The following is a 24718-nucleotide window of genomic DNA, read 5'->3' as shown; positions in this document are numbered from 1 at the left end:
TTGGCTATGGTACAGCTCATCTCAAAGTTGGATTGATGTCTATATGCTAGAACTGGGGTTTCCCAACCGTGGGTTACAATCCTGGGATTCAGAAAAAGCAACTGGGAGGATTGCAAAGTTTCTAAAACTTTATGATGCTCTAAAGCAAAGAAAATCTCACTGCCCCACTCTCCTCACACCGTTATCCTTCACGGTCAAGTGATCTGCCAGTCTCTCAACACACACATGCAAAGTATATAGGCTTAGCATTGTAGTAATTTTTTACTCTTTTAAAGTAAGCGTAAGTGGGTCATGAAAAGTGATCTCCAATAAAAGGTTGCCAACCTGAAAAGGTTGAGGAGCACTGGTCCAGAAGAAGCTGTCATTTGTATCTAATCAGTGGCTTTTTTTTTGTTTTGTTTTTGTTTGCTCTTTGCCAGCGGGTGCAATTCCAGGTTCCTAACAGAACCAGCGGAGGAATTGTCTGCACTTGTGAAACATGATTGTGTCTAACCTCCCACACCACCCCCCCACCCCCCCCCCCCAAAAAAAAAAAAAAAAGAATTAAAAGCCTGGCTGACTTCTTTCTGTAAAAGCTGACAATCCTAAGCATTGGCTGGGTAATTACCCACTCAGACGCTTTCTGTCTGGCTGCAAACATGAAGCTAACTTGAAGCTTTCACTGCAATTAGTCTCATATCTCTCGGAGGGCACTCAAGTGTAGTTTGAGTGACAGGGTGTATAAAATGGGCAGGCCAGCCAGCCACTGTTAATTGTTTCAGCTTTCTCAAACCTTCACCCTATGGAGTCTCTTTTGTTGTTTTGTTTTTTTAATTCTGACAAACATTCCCAAAAGTGGCATTGGTCTCTAGCGCCAAGTTTCTGCTCCATTATTAACCATGCTTGGTGCAGTGCTTCCTTATTGTCAGAGCATGCCTCCAATCTGTGCTCATTCCTTATGGCAATGACAAGTAACCCTCTGGACGGGATCTAGCAAGAAGCTGTGTGTGGATGGGCCCTGAATGGAACTCCAGTAAAGCCAATGGAGCTTGCCACAGGTGTCCGTTTCAGTGCCAGAGAGGGGCTTTTATTAGTAACCCTGCTGTGATGCTCACAAGAAAGGGTTTTGTGAGGGTGGGTGGGAATTTAGGCTACTACTTCATCTGGGTCAGTCTGCATTGTTTCTTCTGTTTCTTGTCTTCTAGGGATTTCACTGTTTCATGCCTCTTACAAAAGGAGGCAGAGTGCCTAGTGATTAGAGCACTGGACGGGGACTCAGGCAGCCCTTGGGTAAGTCATGTCAGCTCTCTGCCTCAGTTTCCCATCTGTGTATCTGTTTAAAAAAAAATACTGACCTCCATTTGTGAAGTACCTTGAGACTTACTGAAGAAGAGTGCCATGTAAGAGCTGGGTGGTGGTATTATTACAGTGGCAAGCGCAGAATCTGTATTTAGTAATGAAGATCCCTGGGATCTTGGTCAAGTCCCTGAGGTGATCTGCCTCCTAGTCCATTCAGAGCCAGAAGTGTGTGTCGGTCACATTCTGAGAGCATTAGACTGTGATTTACCGCCCGCCCTTTCCCCATTAATTCAGGAACTGCTCTTAGTCTTGTGACTAAACTTTTCTCTGAAAACTGCCCCCCCCCCCTCATGCCCTACATGCAGAACAGGTCGATGCTTTGCTTTGTCTCACATAGCTGTATATTGCTTGCAGGCATGCTGCCCTGTCAGCTTGGTGTTGGATTGAGATGGTAATGGGGGGGGGTGTGTGTGTGTGTGAGAGAGAGAACACCTCACCTGTGTAATGCTGCTGCCCTCTCATCACACCAGTTGTTCTTATCCAGTTTCTGCCATAACAGCACCCAAGTGAGGCACAGCTGCCATTTTGCAGTCGCAGATGTTGCTCGTTGCACAGCCAAACGTATTTTGAAGTTTGTTTGTTTGTTTGTTTTTAAATGTCTAGCTCTTTAATTGGATTTCTTGAATGCGGCTTCCTTGTGGCATCACCATCTCATGCCCACTAATGTTAGTGAATGAAAGTCCCGTTATTGTGGCAGAACAATGGCGATGCAAAGTCTTGGAGAGCTGTCTATTTTTAATCCAGGAATGATCTTCATCCTAACCTAGGGAGCACTTCATAATGCCAAATGATATGGCAAAACCCCATAGGGGGTATCCTCAAACAATTACAAAGCATACTTGATGGGGGGGCTCTATCCTGAAAGAAATCTTTCCTGAACCCCCCTCTTCTGGCCTTCAAACAATCCCCAACCTAGCCAAATTCATCATCAGAAGTAAGCTCTCCACAGACCAGGACCCTCCAGTTCAAAGTGGCACCAGACCTGCCATAACCGATGCAAACCCTGCAGATATATCTCCACTGCTATGGTGATCAATCACCCCACAACACACCTTGCAAGATCCAGGAGTTCTACCCATGCCTATCACAACCAGTGGTGTACCTCATCCAGTGCACTAAATGCCCCCAGTAACAACTAGGTGAGTGAAACCAGACAATTGCTACACTCTCAAATGAACTCGCACAGAAAAATTCTAAAAGCAAAAAACACCATATCCCCTGTGGGCAAACACTTTTCACAGAGAGATCACTCCATATCTGACTTCCCAGTCTTCTTCCTCAAAGAAAACCTGCCCAACACCAACAATACATGAGCCTGGGAGCTTAAATTCATAACTTTACTAGACACTAAAAATCAAGGTCTTAATAAAAACACTGGATTTATGACCTTTTGTCTGTAATCCACTAACCCCCTTCTTTTGACCTATGACTGCAGAGGTGTTAACAGGCCACACCCCCTTGAACAGTGTCTTATGATGTATGTTCACTCCTTATGCAGAACAATCTGTTCCACCTTCTGTTAGCTGTGACACTCTGAGTACATTTCCCAGACCTAAAGCAGAGCTCGAAAGCTTGTCTCTTTCACCAACAGAAGTTGGTCCAATAAAACATATTACCTCACCCACCTTGTCTCTCTGAGGTGTTATTGCCTCTTTGTAAAAGTGGCAGAAGCCTCTGGAGAGAGAGGTTGACTTGTTTTGAGTAATATAAGTACACGCTGGTTCTGGATTATTGAAAAGCAAGAGGAATGAGGCGTGCTAATGGCAGAAGTGTTGTCACAGCACAGTTGTGGGACTGCATCAGCTAAATTGCATGAACGCAGCTAAAAAGACAGTAAATGCTTTTCTAATATTAACTTCCTTTTTATTTGCTGTAACATGAGGATAGCATTTGATTGCAAGAGAGGTGACCCATGGGATCAAAAAATGGGAGGAGAGAAGTCTTGAGCGCATCTCTATTAAGATGCAGTTCACACCATGAAAACTTGCTGCAAGCCTACCTGAATTCACATTCAAATGAGCTTTTATTCAAATGAGGAGGCTGGGGGTGCGGGGGGAGAGAAATTGCAGATGATGCCTAGGGCAGGTCTACACTTGGTGCAGCTGTGCCACTGTAGCGATTTCTTAATATTTATTTTGGCTGCCTTCTGATGGGACCAAGAGCTTCGCATCAGCATGTCCGATAAAACCAATGATCGGAGATTGCTCTGGTGACAAATCTTACGTTTGTTTCTGTCTTGTTAAAGCAATGTAAAATCTTCAAGAAGTAAAATGGAAGTTGACCTTTCACAGTGTTTTAATCATTAATCAATCTTGCTCTAGCCCTGTGATGCAATTTAAATATTTATTATTACACCTGTTTGACAGGCAGCTTCTCCATAATCAAGTTTTCCTAAGATCTAGATTTTTTTTTTTTCCAGGAATGCTGAGCACTCTCACCTCCCAACTAAAGCCAATGGGAACGGCTGGCACTCGGTACCCATAAAAATTGGTCCTCATGTGACTTGCCAGAGGTTGCATAGCCTGTCTGGTCTGGGGCAGAGCTGGGAATCCCTTCTCTCCATTCCTGAGTCCCAGGCTTGTTCTTTACCCACTAGAGGTAAGAACATAAGAAGGGCCATGCTGGGTCAGACCAAAAGTCCATCTAGCCCAATATCCTGTCTCCTGACAGTGGCCAGTGCCAGGTGCTTCAGAGGGAATGAACAGAATGGGTCATCATCAAGTGATCCATCCCATGTTGCCCAGTCTCAGCTTCTGGCAGACAGACTAGGGATACCGTTCTTGCCCTCACCATGCTAAAGGAGACATGACACAAGGCTATACTGGGAGTATTTTCTACTGGGTAGTTTCCTGAGTGACTGCTCAGAGTAGGATTGGGAACACTAGCATAAAGAGCTGAGCAAAAATCTGAATTTCCCTCCCCTCTGCGTATGGGTGGGGGTGCAGCTTTGTACATGGGAGGGTGGGAAGGTGTATGTGCATTGGGAAGAAGGGCAGTGTCAGCTGTGTTCATAAGTCTGTGGGTGGGGGGCGCACCTGAAATCAGTGGAGGGTTTGTGTGGAAAAACATGGTCCGGGGAGGGGACACGGCTATGTTTGAGGTGGGGATGGTATCTGCATGGTTGGGGGCCTGTGGCTGTGTTCAGGGGGCCGGTGTCCGGGGGGGGGACTCTGTTCATGGGGGGTGGGGCTGATGTCTGTGGTGTGGGTAGCTGTGTTTGCAAATGGGCAGTTTCTGCATGCTTGTCCTATAGGGCGAAGGCTCTGTTCGTATTGGGGTGGAGGCGGTATATTCATGCATGTCTGTGGGTGGAGGGAGGACAGTGGCTGTGTTAGGGGGCTGGTGCCTGCATGGGGAGGCTGTGTTCATGGGGAGGGCGGGGGGAGGCTGAGGTAGGTGTAGGGCGATTTTTCTATCACCCCTCTGTGTCTTGTCTAGGGGGGGCAGCTGTGTTCACATTGGTCAATGGTCACAAGTCTGGGGTGGGGGGTAGTCTCTGAGCGTGTTTGGGGCTGCTGTGTTTGTACTGGCCGCTGTCAGTCTCTGCATGTCTTTCTTCTTCTCCCCAAAGGCTGTGAGCGCGCACTGCTGCGCGGGAGGGTCATAGTAAACAGCATGTAGTACAGTAATAAGTCTTTGAAACTGTTGGCCTGAGAAGCGATGAAGTCCACCACAGGGACGGGAAGCTAAACCAGACATTTCTTGTGAGGAGTTAGAATCATAGAATATCAGGGTTGCAAGGGACCTCAGGAGGTCATCTAGTCCAACCTCCTGCTCAAAGCAGGACCAAGCCCCAATTTTTGCTCCAGATCCCTAAATGGCCCCCTCAAGGATTGAACTCACAACCCTGGGTTTAGCAGGCCAATGCTCAAACCCCTGAGCTAGCCCTCTCCCCAGTTCAGCATCTTAGAATGAATTCAGCCCTTTGTGGATCAGCATTTCTGTTTGTGACTTGATAAATATTGGACCTGAGGAATATTGCCTATTCAACTCTGTGAAAGTTAATGAGGTGACACTGGAAGAGCGGACAAGTTGTAGAACCTCAGCCTTATTGAAAGAGGCCCAGATGTTGAGGGGTTTAAGCTCTGAATCTAATCTTGATGCTCTAAGTGCTATTTGTGTGAGGTAACGATGCTCCCATATGCCTACCCCGCGCCCATGGGGCCATTACAATGGACACTGTATATTATACACTGCTTAGACGGACTGTGGCGGTGCTCCTGGACAGCTTCCTTCCTTAGGGTTTGTTTACGTACAGTTTTTGGAATTCTATAGAAACAAATGTAAAGTGGTACAACCACCTAGAGTGGATACAGTTTACTGGTATTTTATTATTTGCATTCTGGTAGCTTCCAGGACTGCCAGTCCTGGACCAGAACCCCATTGTGCTGGGCACTGTATAAACACAAGACAAAAAGGCTGTCCCTACCCCAACCCAGTACAAGACCAGAGACAACAGCACAAGGGAAGTATGAGACCATATCAGTCAGTACCATGGGCAGCGGTCTTAAAAATCCACCAGTTGCCTAACTGTTTCACTCTTTGGAGGCATCCAGTCTATTTCTTCCCTCAACAGAGTAAGCAATACCAATATGACCACTTTTATACTAGTAGAAGTTTATCCACATTAAGCAGTTACATCACCTTAACTATCTTGCTTTCTAAACTTGTGTAACGATACAAAAATTGCTGGTAGACCTAATCTTCTTCATTCTGGCACCATGTCGGATTATGCTGCCATCTCCCAGTACGTACCCGAGATGAAGAACTGCAATGTCATAAATAGAATCAAACTTCTTTGCTTGCTGCAAACGTAGCCTGGTCTTTTATCATCATCGTCAAGATCTTCATCATCATCAAGAAGAGAACAACTCACTGCAAAAGGACTCTTCTGAAGACGTTCTGTACAGAGGTAATGTTAATAGCCAAAGACAAGTTATTTAAGCAGCCATCGACAGAAAGGATAGGTAGGTAGATAAGCGTGATATTTTAAACAGGAGCGATACATTGTCTGACTTCCCAACAAAGAGAGCTTGTTAGATAGTGATCAGTGTTTAATTGTAGCTGTAAACAAAAACCTCTTTCTTGGGTTTAAAAAAATTGCTTTGAGGAGAGATGAGTTTGCTCTGAATGAAAAAACAGATTCTAAAGAATAGGCTAATGGCTTTCTTTTTGAAGAAGTTTCTGCAATAGAAAGACTGCTGTAGGAGCAGAATCAAACCCAAGTTTCTTGTGTATGGGACTTGTCCTTTTATTTCTACCACTTATTTTATGTGCTGCACAGGGTGCATATTACAAGGACTCACTTAAGAGGTTAACACACAACTATGTGAACAAGGCAGCTGTATGCATACGTAAGTTTTATGTGTAGGAATGTGGACCTCTATTTCATCATGCATGGGCTGATGTCAGTTTCCTGCTTGTGATATGCAGGACTACTTCCATCCTATTGCAGTTAGAGTAATAGTATTTTAGAAAGTCCGGAGAGAGGGAACCTGGAAAAATTACTAGCTATATTAGTCATGTTTGCAGTATGGCCTAGGAACTCCAGCCAGCACTGGGCATTAACTCCATGGGGGCTGAGGATTTTCATCACCTTGCAGGACTGGGCCTGGCTGTGAGGCTTAGCTCCAGATCCATGCTGCTCCAGAGTTTGTGGGGTGGGACGGGGGAGTTTCAGGTGTAAGGTTTTGGTTCCAGTCTCCAGGTCAATGCCACAAATATATATATGACTCGTAACCAGGATGAAAATGACTGTCATGGTTACAGGGCTAGCTGCACCTCTGTCCCCTTCCTGGTCTCTCTCAGTGCAACCCTCAGGGGTCAGGCCTCATGCCTCTGCTTCTCCTGGGCGGAATGCAACAGATCTCCCACTTGTGAAGGGTGCTGTGGCCCAGTCCCAGTCTATCAACTGTGCTACCCAGCAGGTGTCACTGAGCATAGACACCATAGACATTTTTTCTCTGTGGGAGTCTGTGATCATTGCTATCCAGTAATAAACCAGCCGTCTTACAAGCAAGGGGTGTGTGTATCGTTTTCACAATAGAAACAAACCCGTTAGCCATGGGTGTAGATTGTTCTAACATCCTCTCTGTCTTGCCAACTGGCTTACCATTGCCTGATGGCAGCCTAGGCAGGCCTAACTTCTTCAGAAACCCCAATGGTGCCTTCCTCTTAGTGCTCCTCTTGAAGGACACCCTTTTTAAACTGCTAGAGTCCTTTTGTTCTCACGTGTTCCTGAGCTTTGGTCCTTCTGAACTAAACGAGTTTAGCAGGTTGGCTGGGAAGTTGGAAATATCGTCAAAGCTAAAAGTTCAGGCAATGTCCGTTAGTAACTCTTAGGTCTTCTTTCAGCAAAGACTATCTTGAGCTCTTCCGCTGCCTTATTTGTATCCTTGTTCTTTAGACCTGAAATATAACACATTGGTTTGCCAACTAAAGGCCACCCTAGTCTACAGCACATAATTTCCCTCCAATTCTTATAAAGCTTCACTTGGGTAATATATTTCAAAAGTGATATCTCAGTTAAGTCTTGGTATAAAAAAGATGAGTAAATGTGATTTACTGGTGCATATAGAATTAGAGGGGTATTTTTAATTAAAAAAAAAAGGTAGAAAAAAATCTAAGAACTTCTTTAAAGAATGATCTAAGCTAAGTAGCCAGGAAAGGCAAACAATTCAACCGGAGCAGGCCTCTGACTGCAATGTGTAGGATAGTATCAGCAATGGCATGTACTGCTCCTAATCTGTATACACCTACTATGCAACCCTTAATCTGGGTACAGGTTCCTTTGTCTATGTGGAGAGAGAGTCCATGCTGTAGCCAAAGCCACTTGTTAGTAATTCAGTCTGCCCCTTGTATGGAGACAAATGATGATGGCCTCATGTCTTTACCAAAGTGAGAGTTACAGAGTACAAGCTTTACTAATTTGCCCTGTGAAGTAAGACAGTATCTTGCTCACTAGGGCCCAGATTTTTAAAGGTATTTAGGTGTTGCTGTGCTCTGCATTTAGGAGCCTAAATCTGATTTTTTCACAAGGGATTTAGGCACTTAGCCTAAATCCCATTGCAACGCTGAGTTCAACAATGGCAAAATACCTTTTAAAAATCTGACATTACCCCTTTGATCTCCTTATCAAACACTTTTTTTTTTTTTTTTTTTTTAACGCCACCAACCCTGTACTGTGTTTCCATCCATCTGTAGTGGTGATAGGGCGTATAAGGAGAGGTTTTGGTGTCTATAAGCCAATGCTAACGATAAATGCCATTTTTCACCACAAGAGGTCCCCAGGTTCCTAAACAGAAGAATAAGTCAACTAGGCATAGCTCAACCATTTGAGGACTGTTCTGAAAATCAGTATTGGGAACCACAAAAGCTCAAATTTGTTCGGTTGCAATAACAAATTTTTAAAGACTTAATTTTTAATGCTTTTTGTTTACCTTCTGTTGGGTGTTTGTGGTGGTTGTTTTGTTTAAAGCAATCATGAGGGCTGTTTTTTTAAATGAAAGCTGAGATTCTTAATCACAGCTCTCTGGGAGCTGGGGTGTTTAAGAGAAGCACCAAATATTGCAAGTCTCATGATAAAATCGTGAGAGTTTGCAACACTGGGAAAACATAGTGTGGAAATACTTAATGTAAATGTGTTTATTTTTTTAGCTGTGCTGTAGTAATGAGAGGGGGTCTCCTGTTAATGAGAAATGGTGGGAGGTTTTTTCTTTCTGCATTTGCCCTTAACTAGGGAGTGAAGTTTGGTCCCTGCAGTTGACTTTACCTGGTTATTTTAAAAGTCACGTAGAACAGATCTCTTCTGTCTTTTCACACAACCTCGTTGATATTAGTGTGTCTGAGACTCTTCTCTGTAGTTCAGACTGTGTGGAGTGCGTTGAAGGTTCATGGCCAAAGATTCTTGTAACTTTCTTTTGTATTAAAGATTTATTTCTGTACGAGCATGGACAGTGTGTGGTGTGTTGGTAAAGGGCAGGGTTTGTAATTAAGTGTTCTAAGTGGTTCTGTCTCTCTGACCTTGGGTGAGTTACTGAGACAGGGATTTTTCAAAGGAACCAAAGGGAGTTGGATGCGCTGGCCGTACAGTTTGAACCAATGGAACTTCGTAAAAGCAATCCGATGGGCACTGCTAACGTTTTCCGTGTCGTCGCTGCTCTGAAGATTCAGAGGTAGCCGCTATAAAAGGGGGCATGATGCACCAGTCACCTCAAATCTTCCACTGCCCGCTCATATCCAACGCTGGAACTAAGACTCAAGGGAAAGTGTGTGGTGAGTGTGAATGTGCAGAGTCCATCCTGAAGACCTCTGTTTACAGAGGAGTGACCTTCATTTCTTCTTCAAATGGCCTTGGCACATTCCTAGGTATGAATTTTTTAAAAAAGGAGACCTTAACAGAGGGCTGGATATTGGAAAGGTGCAGGGGGGAGGGAGAAAGAGCTGGAAAATAAGTGCAACAGGGGGATATCAGTGTAGGAATTTGCTCAGCATCTTAGAGGTCTATATACAAATGCAAGGAGTATGGGGAATAAACAGGGAGAACTGGAAGTATTACGTCATAATTTAGCTATGTATTAACTGGTGTTGGGGTGGGGAAGTAGGGATGTAAATACTATTTAAAAATTTAACCGTTTGAACAATTTAAGAATATTTTGTTTAAATGGTTAATTGATTGAAGGGACATCCTGCTGGGACAGCTGGGGCTGATCTGGCCAGGCAGGGCCACTCTGGGCGGGGTCGCTGGGGCCAGCGGCTGGCTGGCATGGGGCCACTGGGGTCGGCCAGTCCGGGGGTAAACATTTTACATCCCTAGTGGGAGAAGCCTCATGATTAGAATATTGGAATAGGGAGAATAGCTTGCTTAGGGAGGTGGTGGTGCATTATACATTAAAATATATACACTTGTTTTGAGGTCCAGAAGGAGGTGGGAGGCAGACAGTTGAGAGTCTCTGGATAAAGATAAAAGGAGTTTTAAAAAAATAATTCAGGAAGAGGAGGTGGATGAATTAATAACAGAAATAGCCAAACTCCAAGACCTGGTAGTAAGGGGGGACTTTAACTATCCAGACCTCTGTTGGAACAGTAAAATGGCAGAACACAAATTTCTAACAAGGTCTTGGAAAGTATTGGGGGCAACTCTTTTTGTTTTTTAACACTATTAACCTTTTTAGTGACATACTCAACAGAGTAAATATGAATGACAAGGGGAAAGGAATGGAAGACAAAGTAGGGAAATAACAGGCTAAAGAATATTTAGATAAGTTAGGTGTATTCAAGTTGGTACAGCCTAATGAAATTCATCCTAGGGTACTTAAGGAACTATCTGAAGCAATCTCAAAACCATTTGCAATTATCTTTGAGAATTCCTGGAGGACGGGTAAGGTCCTGGAGCGGGGCAAACACATAGTATCTATCTTTGAAAAGCAGGACCCGGGGAATTATAGACCAGTCATCCTAACTCTGATATCTGGAAAGATACTGGGACAAATTATTAAACAATCAATTTTGTGAACACTAGGAGGATAATAGGTTTACAAGAAACAGCTAGCATGGATTTGTGAAGAACAAGTCATGCAAAACCAACCTAATTTCCTTCTTTGACAGAGTACTGGCCTAGTGGGTGGGGGGAAGCAGTAGATGCCCTATATCTTGATTTTTTTTTTTTTAATAAGGCTTTTGACACACTTCCACATCACATTTCCCTAGTTTACTTATGTCGTCTAGCTGTAACTAGTATAAGGTGTGTGCACAACTGGTTGAAAGACCTTACTCAAAGAGTAGTCGTCAATGGTTCTCTGTCAAACTAGGTGGGTATATCAGTGGAGTTCTTCGGGCTCAGTCCAGGGTCTGGTAATACTCAATATTTTCATTAATCACTTGGATAATGGAGTAGAGAATGTGCTTATAAAATTTGCCAATTACACTGTGACGGGTTGCCCCCTGCGTCCGGGGTGCCACCTGATGTATTGGGGTCCCGCTGGGCCCGCCTGTTCCACCAGCCTGGGCTCCCTCACCCCGTCCTGCTGTGTCAGACCCTCAAGCCTCCTCTAGCACACATCCAAGTATGGACACACCCAGCTGCAGAAAGACAGACACACTGAAATCAGCTCTACAGGGGAAGAATTAGCTAGGGGATTGCCCAGTTCTCAAGTGCACACTCCTTCTGGGGTGCAAACCCAAAATTGTATTGTCTTGTGTGTCACAGAAATCTGACAAGGCTCAGTTCATGAAAATCGCCCCCTCTGTCAATGTGGAGGAAGATATGCACAGCTTTTTGCCCCCCCCCCCCATTATGAATTTCACAAACTGGGTTTTATAATAAAACAAGTTTATTAACTACAACGGATAGATTGTAAGTGATTATAAGGGATAGCAGACAGATCAAAGCAGATTACTGAGCAAATAAAACAAACATGCAAACTAAGCTCAATACACTAAAGAAACTGGTTACAAGTAGTAGTTTCTCACCCTACGTGTTGTCTAGGGCATTTCTTTCACAGGCCAGACACCTTTTCCAGCCTGGTCTTCTTCCCCCCCTCCTCAGTCCTTGTTCCCTAGATGTTCTCAGCAATCATCCTGGGCGGGGATTCAGTGAAGAAAGAGCCCTGATTGACTCACTTCCCTGCCTTACATAAGATTTGCATATGGTGGGAATGGTTTGTTTCCCAGTTTGGTCCCTATGAGTGGAAAAACACTAGTAGGACAAGATGGGGTCCAGTACCAGGTGACATGATCGTGTGACCTTGCAGTGTCAAAGCAACATCCCAGGAAGCTTCTCAGGAAGGTGGGAGCTTAGTATTTTCAAAGCCCTGTTGTTCTCCCTAATGGTTCATTGCCTAACCAGCCAGACTGATTATATTTAGTCTGGTGGGCGTTCCCCAGGTGCAAACACTTTTTTTTGTAATTGATATATAGTTAATATTCCTCATTTGATACAGAAATGATACATGCATACAAATAGGATAATCACATTCAGTAAATCATAACCTTTCCAATGATACCTCACGTGACCCACCTTGGATAAAATACATCTTAGTTATGCCATATTCATATTAGAAGCATATTTCTATGAAGACGATGGGGTGTAGTGTCACATATCCAAGCTGGGAGAGGTCGCAAGTACTTTGGAGGACAGATGGAGAATTCTAAAGGACCTTGACCAACTGGAGAATTAGTCTGAATTCATCAATATGACAGTCAAGAAAGATAAGGGCAAAGTACTTCACTTGAGAAGGAAAACTCAAATGCACAACTACAAAATGAGGAATAACTGGCAAGGCCAGAGGTGGGCAAACTGTGGCACGGCGGCCACATCCGGCCTGCGGGACAGTCCTGCCCGGATCTTGAGCTCTCTGCCAGGGAGCCTAGCCCCCGGCCCCTCCCCCGCAGCTACACTACCAAGTGGTGGGGCTGCGAGCTCCTGCTGCTCAGAGCTGCATGGTAAGAGGGCGGGGAGCAGGGGAGTTGGATGGGGGGCAGTTAGGGAGCAGGGGCTGGTTGGATGGGGTGGAGGTTCTGTGGGGGGTGGTTGGATAGGGCGGAGTCCCTGGGGGCCTGTCAGGGGGCAGGGGGGGCTGGAGAGGGAGTGGAGTTCCGGGGGTGGGGGGTGGTTAGGGGCAGGGGGTGGTCAGAGGATAAGGAGCAGGGGGTGTTAGATGGGTTGGGGACTCTGAGGGGAGGGGGCAGAGGCAGGGGCCAGGACCAGTTTGTCTGGGGAGGTACAGCCTTCCCTACCCGGCCCTCCATACAGTTTCACACCCTGTCAAGGTTCCTTCCCCACTCTGAACTCTAGGGTACAGATGTGGGGACCTGCATAGAAAACCCCAAGCTTATTTTTACCAGCTTAGGTTAAAACTTCCCCAAGGTACAAACTATTTTACCTTTTGTCCCTGGACTTTATTGCTGCCACCACCAAGCGTCTAACAAATATAACTGGGAAAGAGCCCACTTGGAAACATCTCCCCCCCCCCCCCAAACCCTACACCCCCTTTCCTGGGGAAGGCTTGATAAAAATCCTCACCAATTTGCATAGGTGAACACAGACCCAAACCCTTGGATCTTAAGAACAATGAAAAAGCAATCAGGTTCTTAAAAGAAGAATTGTAATTGAAGAAAAAGAGTCACCTCTATAAGATCAGGATGGTAAATACCTTACAGGGTAATCAGATTCAAAACATAGAGAATCCCTCCAGGCAAAACCTTAAGTTACAAAAAGATACATTCCATTCAGCACAACTTATTTTATCAGCCATTTAAACAAAACCAAATCTGACGCATATCTAACTAGATTGCTTACTGACTCTTTACAGGAGTTCTGACCTGCATTCCTGCTCTGGTCCCGGCAAAAGTATCACACAGACAGAGAGAACCCTTTGTTTCCCGCCCCCCTCCAGCTTTGAAAGTATCTTGTCTCCTCATTGGTCATTTTGGTCAGGTGCCAGCAAGGTTGTCTTTAGCGTCTTAATCCTTTACCGGTGAAAGGGTTTCTCCTCTGGCCAGGAGGGATTTAAAGGTGGTTAGCCTTCCCTTTATATTTATGACACACCCCGATGTGGACCCTCGGGCCAAAAAGTTTGCCCACCCCTGGGCTAGGTGGTAGTATTGGTGAGAAGGATCTGGGGGTTACAGTGGATCACAAATTAAATATGAGTCAACAATGTGATGCAGTTGTGAAAAAGGCTAATATTCTGAGATGTATTAACAGGAGTGATGTATGTAAGAAACAGGAGGTAACTGTCCCACTCTGCTCGGCACTGATTAGATCTCTGCAGGAGTAGTGCCCCCTGTAAAGAGATGTAGACAAATTGGAGATGGTCCAGAGGAAAGCAACAAAAACGATAAAAGGTTTCGACAACCTGACCTCTGAGGAAAGGTTAAAAAACTGGGCATGTTTCGCCTTGAGAACAGAGACTGAGAGAGGACCCGATAGCAGCCTTCAAATATTTTTAGGGCTGTTATAAAAAGGGCAGTGATCCGTTGTTATCCTACTTTCAGAGGACATGGAAAAGAAGTAATGAGCTTACCCTGCAGCAAGGGAGATTTTAGGTTAGATATTTGGAAAATCTTTCTAACTATAGGGGTAGGTAAGCTCTGGAACAGGCTTTTGAGGGAGTTTGTGGAATTCCCATCATTGGAAATTTCTAAGGACAGGTGTTTGTCCAACCTGTTAGGGATGGTCTAGGTTTTCTTGGTCCTGAATCCGTGCAGGGGGCTGCACTCGATGATGTCTCAAGGTCCCTTCCAGTCCGACATTTCTGTGATTTTTATGATTCACGCTCTTGGCATCTGCCAGCATGCAATTGGGAGTTACGTGTCCAAATCCTAGCCTAGCAGTAAGGCTCCCAGGCTTTCTGAGATGCATAAATATGTGATTTACTGTAGCGAGGCCAGACTGAGTTCAGTTCAGAATATTTTTTTGGTGCTGAAATGTAGGTCACATTCATGCACAACCAATAAGACTAGAATAGAAAGTGTTACTGGAATACATTTAACTCCAAAACTGGCTACAGGATAGAGGGCAGCATATGTCATTAACTAGAAACAGTGGACAGAGGCCTGATGCCCTTGCAGCATGTCTTCATTTCCCTTGTATAATAATAGGAAGTTGTGGGTAGCAAAGATGGAGCCAGCTAATTTGCAGTGCATTTCCCAGATTTGGTTTGCTGGCAGATAAATGGCTCATACAATTTAATGTCATAAAGTAACGAGGCGGAGACTGGACAAAAGAGAGCCTAATACAATAATAACTTTCCTGGAGTCTGACTGTGGATACCACATTTAAACTAACAGCAGCAAGAAAAGGGCAAGCAATGTGAGGATATTGTAGCGGCTTCTTACTGGAACTCCAGCGTGAGCAATTCTGGTTACCAGCGATAAGAGGAGACGGCTTGTATGATCAGTTCTTGACCAACCGCAAGTCGGTGAGAACATCTATTCTATTCTGCTCCGCTACCGCATGAGACTGATTAGGGATGAGTTTTAAACCTGCTGCCTATTACAAATGCATAAATGACCTCAAAAGGCCCCAGAAGTAGACTTGTGTGTGCGTTTAAACTCCGCTGTACTTGTCTCTTCATCTTGTTCTCCGTGAAAACCTTTTTGCATCCCCTTTAAGTCCCCTGTTTTGAATCATATTCATTATGATCTTTAGTTGCTTCTGTAAATTGACTCAGTCTGTGTCAATTTTGCCTACCTACTGTCACTATCCTCCACTGCTTCGTGTCGCTCCAGACTCTCTCTCCTTTGTGTCCCAAAAGTAACCTCTTCCTCCAAATTACTTAACCAGTGTTTCAGTTTGTAAAGAAGACTTCTTATCTCCTAGCTTCGAACACCAGACTTCTTGAAGGAGCTCCTGGATTATCCCATTATCAAAGGTAAACCTCCATCTCTTTTTACATTATTTATCAGAATTCTTCATACCTCTCTTGTATTAAACCCCATAATCCACCATGACAGCCTGGTTTGTCGGTGCAGCAAACCCGTGACACAAGAGATGCACCTAGGGGCTCATTCTACACATATTGAAATCAATAGCAACAATCAGTCAAGTTGTTTGGTGAGGAAAAAATTGACTTATTAGTAGGCTAATTGGTTGCAACTATAGTAAAGAACAGAATTATCAGACAGAGAAGAACATGATTTGTTAGAGAGGAGACAACACAGCTATTTTAAAGACCAATCATGCCTTGCCAGTCTAATAGAATTCTTTAAACGGGTCCACAAATGTGGACGAGGGTGATCCGCTGGATAGTGTGCTGGACTTTCAGAAAGCCTTTGACAAGGTCCATCACCTACAGCTCTTAAGTAACATAAGCCGTTAGGGCATAAGAGGGAAGGTCCTCTCATGGACCAGAACAGGTTAAAAGACAGGAAACGAAGGGTAGGAACAAATGGTCCGTTTTCAGAATGGAGAAAGAGAAATGGTGGTGTCACCCAGGGACCTGTACTGGGACCAAGCTATTTATAAAAGATCTGGGAAAAGGGGAAAGTTTGCAGATGATGCAAAGTTACTCAAGATAGTTAAGTCCAAAGCGGACTGCGAAGAGTTACACAGGGATCTGACAAAACTGTGCAACTGGGCAACAAAATGGCAGATGAAATTCACTGTTGATAAATCCATATTGGAAAATACAATCCCAATTATACATACAAAATGAGGGGATCTAAATTAACTGTTACCACTAAAGATCTCTTTCTTGGAGTCATTGCGGATAGTTCTCTGAAAACATCCACTCAATGTGCAGCGGTAGTCAAAAAGGCTAACAATGTTAGGAGCCATTAGGAAAAAAAGAGAATAAGACAGTAAATATCATAATGCCACTATATAAATCTATGGTTTGTCCACACCTTGAATACTGCATACGGTTTTGGTCAGCCAGGGGTGAAAGTAACTTAAAGGACTTACCGGTACTTCGGAGTCCTTATGAGGGGGCAGGGCCTCAACTGGAAGAGGGGGGGGCTTTACTTCCCTGGGCCCTTTAAATCAAGATTTAAAGGGCCTGGAGCTGCTACTCTGGTAGCAGCAGATGGGAGCCGTGGGCCCTTTAAATCACCCCAGAGCTACCAGCTGCAGAGGTGGCTGGGAGCCCCAAGGCTCAGGGGTGATTTAAAGGGCCTGGGGCTCCAGCTACCGCAGCGGAGGTCCGGGCCCTTTAAATAGCCATCGGAGCCCCGGGGGCTCCCGGCTACCACCGCTGCCCTGGGCTCTGGCAGAGCTTTAAAGGGCCCGGGGCTCCGCTGCAGTAGCGGCAGCTGGGAGCCCCTGGCCCTTTAAATCACCACCGGAGCCCCACTGCCACTACCCCAGGGCTCGGGTGGCGATTTAAAGGGCTCCAAAGGGTAGCGGCAGTGGGAGCCCTGGGCCCTTTAAATCACCGCCCGAGCCCCCTGCCGGAGCCCCGGGGTAGCAGCAGTAGCGGGGCTCGGGCAGCAATTTAAAGGGTCTGGGGATCCCAGCCGCCAATACCGCCCCGGGTCCTTTAAATCGTCCCCGGAGCCCTGGGGTAGCGGCGGCGGGGCTCTGGCAGCGATTTAAAGGGCCCTGGGCAGTAATGGTGGCCAGAGCCTTGGGGAGGCGGTGGCGGGGCTCCGGTGGTGATTCAAAGGGCCCATGGCTCTGGCTGCCCTTAAATAGCCACCAGAGCCCCACCGCCACTATCTCAGGGCTCTGGCAGGCTCCAGGGATGATTTAAAGGACCCGGGGCGGTAGCGGCTACCAGAGCCCTGCTGCCGCTCCGGTGGCTATTTAAAGGGCCCCGGTCAGTAGCTGCGGCAGGAGCCCCGGGCCCTTTAAATCACCGCCCGAGGCCCACCGCCACTTCCCCAGGGCTCTGGCAGCAATTTAAAGGGCCCGGGGCTCCAGCCACTGCTGGGAGTCCCAGGCCTCTTAAATTGCCACCTGGGGAAGCCGATCCGCCCCGGTATGGCACACGGGCTCTTGCTGGTATGCCGTACCATGGCGGTATCGGCTTATTTTCGCCTCTGTGGTCACCCCATCTCAAAAAAGATGTATGTAATGGAGGAGAAATTAAAAAGACAGACTTTTCATCTTGGACGAGAAACAACTAAAGGGGGATATGATAGAGCTATAAAATCATGAATGGTGTGCAGAAAGTGAATAAGGAAGTGTTGTTTGTTTCTTCACATAACACCAGAACGAGGTGAAATTTAATGGGCGGCAGGTTTAAAACAAACGGGGAGTACTTCTTCACACAATGCACAGTCAACTTGTGGAACTTATTGCGAGGGGATGTTGTGAAGGCCAAAAGTATGATTAGATTAGTTCATGGAGGATAGGTCCATCAGTTGCTATTACCCAAGATGGTCAGGGACACAACCCCAAGAACTGGGTATCCCTAGCCTCTGACTTCCAGAAGCAGGGAGTGGACAACAGGGGATGGCTCACTTGATTGCCATGTTCTGTACCTTCCCTGGCATTGGCCACTGTCGAAAGACCGGCTATTGAGCTAGATGGACCTTTGGTCTGACCCAGTATGGCGTTCTTTTATTCGTTTGTTCCTAACTGGCCCTGGATCAGATAGGCTTTGCACTTGCTAATTGGGTTATCTTCCTGGTTTCCAGCTCTCCTTTGTAAAGGTTAGTGTGGATACTCCTTTACAAAGGTGTTAACTACCGTGAGTTCGCTCCAAGTTAATTGATTGGCAATTAAAGTATCTCTAGTGTAGTCAAACCCTATTATTACTGTTGACTAGTATTACCGGAGCGCCTAGGAGTACAGCTGGATAAACGTTTTTCAGTTACAGTAAATTTACTGAAAAATACTTTTGGGTGGTGGTGGTTGTTGTTGTTGTTTGTTGTTTCAGGGCACTGATTTGCAGATTTGTGTTTAATTCGATGAATAGTCTTGGCCGAAAAAACAAACATCACACTGTTTTTTGATATTTTGCTTTGGCTCAAACATATTGTTTTGGAAATGTACATTTGAATCCATCTCAAAGTGTTATTTCAAATGGACATTTCTTTAAAAAATGAAATTTTTTTTCTTTGGTTCAGGGAGAAATTTTTGTTTTCTTGTGTTTAAAACTTTTTTTTTTTTTCAGTTCAGCTACCAAATCAAAAACTAAATTATGTGCTCAGCTTTACCTCGGAGAACCCACAAGCCCATTGTGCTGTATAAACACGGAACAAAAAGCTGCCCCTTTCCCCCAAGCAGCTTACAATCAAAGTCAACCTGAAGTGTCATGCTTCTTTCCAACTCAGATCGAGTGAAATGGGGATGTAAGTTATTTAAATCTTCTGTGCCACAGTTCATTTAGATTGTCGAAATGGTTAGAAAACACTTCGTGTGTGTTTAAGGGCTTTGGTAACAAGCAAAGTAGTTATGTCCTGCTTGGTTTTCTCTGGTTTGTCTTGGATGTTGCCATTGGCTCTCACTGTGTTTAGTGCATGATTTTGGGGCCAACATAATTCAGCTCCGAGGACACACTGTGACTGATTACAAATGGAGCCCTTGGCTATTAACCCTGAAGACCTTTCAAGTTGTTTGACTGCCTGAGGCATTTGTTCACATTTTAAAACCTCCTAAGAGCTTTGAATGTTTGAAAGGGTCCATGGCCAGAATTGGGAGTTTTGAATTCATGATCTCTTCTGTGCTGTCTTTTCGCTCGTTTGCCAGTGTAAGTAATACCACAACGGGAATGCTATTTGTGTGTGAAGTGCTGGGTTGGGGATATCAGCAAAAAGGCTGTTCTCTTGGTGTAGCTCTTGGGAATGCCCTAGAATTATTTTAGTTTTCTTTGCCCCAGAGCAAGTATCTTCCTCCTCCTTGCTCCCCGAGCTTGACTGTCATGGCCCTCTTCTCAGTCCCTTCTCTCAAACTAGCCAGTGCGGGTGTGAGAGTCTTCTCTGCCATCCCGAAGCACCTCTGTGCTTCTCCACCTCATCACTCAATTTTTCTTCAAAGCTTATTGGAAAACTTCCGCTTCTCCCTTTCGGATACCACTTAATTTCTCTGTAGGTTACAACTATTTTTAACGCTGTACATTTTTCTGGAATGCTACTGTATGAAAATGGTAGAGGGTGACTGCATTTTTGTTTCTGGCTGTAAGATGAACCTATCGTCTTAGGCCATGTCTCCAGTACACAGTCAGGTTGACACAAACTGCCTTATGTTGACTTTGCCGTGTGTACACCTCCACAGCTATGCACCTCTCACCACTGTAACTCTCCTCCTTCGCCACCGTAACAAAATCACCTAGTCGAGAGGCGCATATGGGGCCGGCGTTGGAGCAATGCAGTGTCAGTGTGGACACCACATTGCTTATGTCGCCCTAGGTGGTGTCCCACAATGCCTGTTGTGACACTCTGATCACCAGTTTGAACTCCACTGCCCTGCAGCCAGGTACACAGGCATGCACCCCTCCCCACTTTTTATCCCCGGGACTTTTAAAAATTCCTCTTCTGGTTTGCTCAGCCTGGAGAGCTCACATAGCATCTTCCCAGCTGACCATTAGATTCCATTTTCTTTATATACTGAGCTGAAGTTTACATTGTATACTGAATGGGAATATATAGCTTTCTGTCAATATAGGACTGAGGCCCATTGTTCTTACTTTATTTAAGTGCCAAAATAAATCTGATTTAACTCTGACTCTCCCATTCCTTTCATGGATCAATTCTTGATCATTTTGCAAATCTCCTGTATGCCTTTCATTTCTAGTCCACAGAGACGAATTTCATTCATCAGCCATCTAAAAAACCCTAAGTTTCCACAATCTACTCATTGCCTGAAGTCTTTTTTAAATTTTCAAATATCTCCTTGCATTGTCATCACAAATTAGAGAGTAATTTTAAACATAGCCTTAATATCCTTTTCCTACCCACCTCTCCCCACATCACCACCTGCGGTTCCACCCAACAGTTGCTTTTACACTGTTGCCATGTGGCATGCTAACAGATTAGCAGCAGAGGAAGATCTCCCACCATTCTAAGTCACGACTACAGTGTCTCCAGCAATAACTTCTCAGGAAGTGAAAGATGCCAAATCGACAGACTTGCAGAGTGCCGGGCTACGTCTTCCCTGCATCGATGTGCTGTCGGAAACAGCAGCGCTAATTCCCTTAAGATCTCTTGCAAAGATTCCTTGGAAGTCTGGAAGGATAATATCAATTTGAGGAGCCATACCCCTCCTGAATTTCATTTTTAATAATGTATTGGGCGTTACTTTAAAATTAATCACAAGAATGCTAATATGGATTTCATTCTGGCTATGATTGGCTTCACCTCATCAGTAGGCAAGACTGAAACAACTTTCCCTTTTAAATGTTAATCAGGGTTCTTTTGAGTTCTTATCTTGCAGGTAGACTTAGTGATGTGTAATTTATTCCCTTTACCGTTGCTTTTTTCTATAGTGTGGTCTGAATACTGTATTTATTAGTTTCTTTTCTTTGAGTTCTCCACTTTCATTCTTGTTCTCCAGAGCTGATCTGGAAGTAAACCAGATACATAGAGACTGATGAATACTCAGGAGGGTAGCTCACGAAAGCTTATGCTCAAATAAATTGGTTAGTCTCTAAGGTGCAACAAGTACTCCTTTTCTTTTTGCGAATACAGACTAACACGGCTGTTACTCTGAAACCTGTCAGGAGGGTTAGTTAGTTTTTGAGACACTTTTAAAATTGTAGGTACTTGCTAGACCTTTAAGAGGTCAACCCACATATTGCTTGTTCAAAAACTATCCACCTTCAGTACTGACTTGGCCACTATTACTCTACTATCTGAATGCCTCACAATTTTGTATGTATTTTTCCTCACAACACCCCTCTGAGACATGGCAGTGCTATTTGCCTCCATTTCCTATATGTAAAATAAGGATCAGAGAGATGAAGGGACAGATTTTTAAAGGTATTTTGTGTGGAGTATAGGAAACAGCTAAAACCTGACAAGCTATCACTTTAAGAGTGAGGGATTTTCCAGTCCTGCTTGCAGGCTAAGGGGCTCTGAGGGAAACCATGTCATCTGAGTTAGTCAGCAGAGCCACCTTAACATAAGTGAGGGTGTTATACCTTGCTGCCTTATGAAGCAGCCTGTTTTTTTCCTCTCTGTTTTTGGATTCTGTGTGTTTATCGTTCTGAATTCTAAGAAATGAAGTAGCTTTACATTGCAACCTTCCAGCAAGAGTAATTATGTTTATCTCTAACTTCTCTGTGGGTAAGCCTACACTACAGGCTAGGGGTGTGATCACCCCACTTACATACACATAGTTGCACGTGCTCTCATCCAGTTAGTACCGTGGCTACACTGGTATTTATATGTGTACTCTGTTCCTACTGGTTTCAGGTCGGTTTGTGCTAAGCTGTGCCTTGCCTGCCCATGCTACCATGGCTACACTGCTATTTATACTCGCACAGGCTCAATTAAAAGCTAGCGCGAGCGTGTATACGCGAGCAGGGGAAACACAACCCTAGCTTGTCGTGTAGATGTAGCCTGTGTGTATGCTGTGAACATAATATTTAGGTGACTTGTAGGTTCCTAGAGGCACCTGCAACTCATTGTTCTCAATAGCTATTAGAAGTCTAAATACTTTTAAAAACCTTGCCCCAAGTGATTTGCCCAAAGTCACGTAGGAAGTCTTTGGCAGAGCAGAGAATTGAACCCGAGTGTCCTGAGCCCCAGGCCACCGCTCTAACTACAGGGCCTTAATAGAGGTCACTTTTGGGCGATGTCGCATTAGATACCTCCATCACATCCAAAGCCAAGACCTCACTTCAGCCAGTACTTTGCAGCGATGATTGAGTGTGTAGTTTCCCTTCAGATTTGTAGGTCAGCTGTCTTTATATCTGACAGTTGTGCTCTGTGACATATAGAGGTCAATAATTCATAGCTGATAAAAAATTCCCTCATAACTTGATTCTGCTTTTTAAGAAAATATAAGCCGTACCTCTCCAGAAAGATGGGTTGGATTCAGATCGACAAGGACATTTAGCAGATAAAAGCATCCCTGCTAAATCAAAAAGCAGACCGCTCTTGGAGGGGAAAACTTGTTTGGAAATACAATGCAAAGTTGGCCTTGAAGTGACTGGGGGGTGTGTGTGTGTGTGTGTGCGCACACCTTCAAAAGGATTCAATTTAGGATCTGCAAACAGACCTCCAGTCGTGTAGATGCTTCAGGCTGGCAAGGCAGGTTCAAACTGCCAGCTGAAAAACTGGAGAAAAAATTCTAGAGCCAGCTAGTAAGAAAGCCAATAGCCCTTGGACAGAGATGTTTTATCTGCACAGCAAATATAACGGAGTGGCACTGGAGCTTGTAATCTAGACCTCGATGCCATATAGAATGAGTTCTGTCTTACCCTCGAGAGCCACAAAGGGGTCACAGACTATAAAGAACTGGGATCCAAGGGAGCCATGAGAGGGTAGCATATGGCACCAATACCAGATGCTGGAACTGAATATACTGTCCAGATAAAGTGTGTGGTGTGGGGAAATGGAGAAGGAGGAGCTTTATTTAAAAAAGCAAAAAGTCTGGAGATGCAAAGGCATCGCCTATTGAGAGGCGCTTTTGCAGAGTTTCAGACTAGATATTCTGTGCAGGCACTTTTTCGTTGTCTAATCCCCCTCCTCTCCCCAATCTAGTCTCAATCGTATTTTAATTCAGAATTCAAATTTTCATTGTTCGGAGACAGTCGTTGTGGTAGGTTCTGGGAGGGAAAATAATCTTGTAACCTCTTGTGGGGACCAGTCAGGGAGGAAATGGTATTTATCCTGGAGAACTTGCTGGAGGCAACATGCTATGAAGTGCCCTCTGGACACAGTTGTGGCTAGTAGCTACAGGGACAGCCAATAGCCCTCCAGGTGATGGGGCCAAGAGTCACATCTGTGGCCATTATGTGCCCTGACTAAGTTGTGGAGACTCCTGCACTGCACATTGGATGTCTCATGCTGCACTCATTCACTGTTGCTTTCCTGCTGTGCTGGTCATCACGCCAAACCTATAAATATTTTTATGCTCCAGTGAGGCTAGGAGACGCTAGCTCTGCCACAGCAGCAAAACAGCCTGGGGGGGAAATGGCTGCAGCGGGAGGCTTCAGCCCCTGGGAATGCCACTCATCACATGCTCAAATGGCTCGTGGCATAACGGAAAGCTGTGCTTGACTGTGTGGGTAAATAGAGAATAAGTAAGGCCGATACCATCCTGACCTCTGCTCCCTGGAATCTGCCAGTTCGGCCTTTCCACTACCTCCTCCTTTTTCATCTTCAAGCAGTTAGTTTTGCTCATCAGGAGGGATAGGTGAGCCATGTGGGATAAGATGAAGAAGTGAAGTAAAACTCTTCTGAAGTACAAGGAGCTTTGGGTTACTCTATTTTTCTCTTGACCCCCTTCCCCACCTTACTTCCACCAAAATTACTGTTCACTCTCATACACCTTTGTGCATCCAGTGTGTGCTGAGAATGGAAGTTATATTGGTTTGTCTCCTGGAATTCTGACACGGCAACGCTTCCAGTGAGTGTGGACTTCCTTTTTCATATATCAGAGGGGTAGCCGTGTTAGTCTGTATCCACAAAAACAACGAGGAGTCCAGTGACACCTTAAAGACTAACAGATTTATTTGGGCATAAGCTTTCGTGGGTAAAAAACCCACTTCTTCAGATGCATGGAGTGAAAATTACAGATACAGGCATAAATATATATTGGCACATGAAGAGAATGGAGTTGCCTTACACGTGGAGAACAAATGTTAAAGGCTACTTCCTGGACACTACAGTGCAAATAAGTGATGATCACATAATCACCTCCCTATACAGGAAACCTACTGACCGCTATACTTACCTACATATCTCTAGCTTCCATCCAGGACACATCGCATGATCCATTGTCTACAGTCAAGCCTTAAGATACAATTGCATTTGCTTCAATCCCTAA

At 44.9% G+C, this 24718-nt stretch overlaps 1 long non-coding RNA gene across 1 annotated transcript in view; it reads left to right on the top strand.

Annotated features, from left to right (window-relative positions):
• LOC114021643 overlaps positions 1 to 24718 on the top strand; it is a 39175-nt gene that overhangs the window by 1755 nt on the left and 12702 nt on the right. Inside the window, exon 2 of the long non-coding RNA XR_005222646.2 lies at positions 1185 to 1269. This is a non-coding gene — a long non-coding RNA (uncharacterized LOC114021643). The remainder of the gene's footprint in view (positions 1 to 1184; positions 1270 to 24718) is intronic.

Source organism: Chelonia mydas, chromosome 17, assembly GCF_015237465.2.
Source record: "Chelonia mydas isolate rCheMyd1 chromosome 17, rCheMyd1.pri.v2, whole genome shotgun sequence".
NCBI lineage: Eukaryota > Metazoa > Chordata > Testudines > Cheloniidae > Chelonia > Chelonia mydas.
The sequence above is the reverse complement of the archived record's forward strand: the minus strand, read 5'-3'. Positions and strand labels throughout refer to the sequence as shown.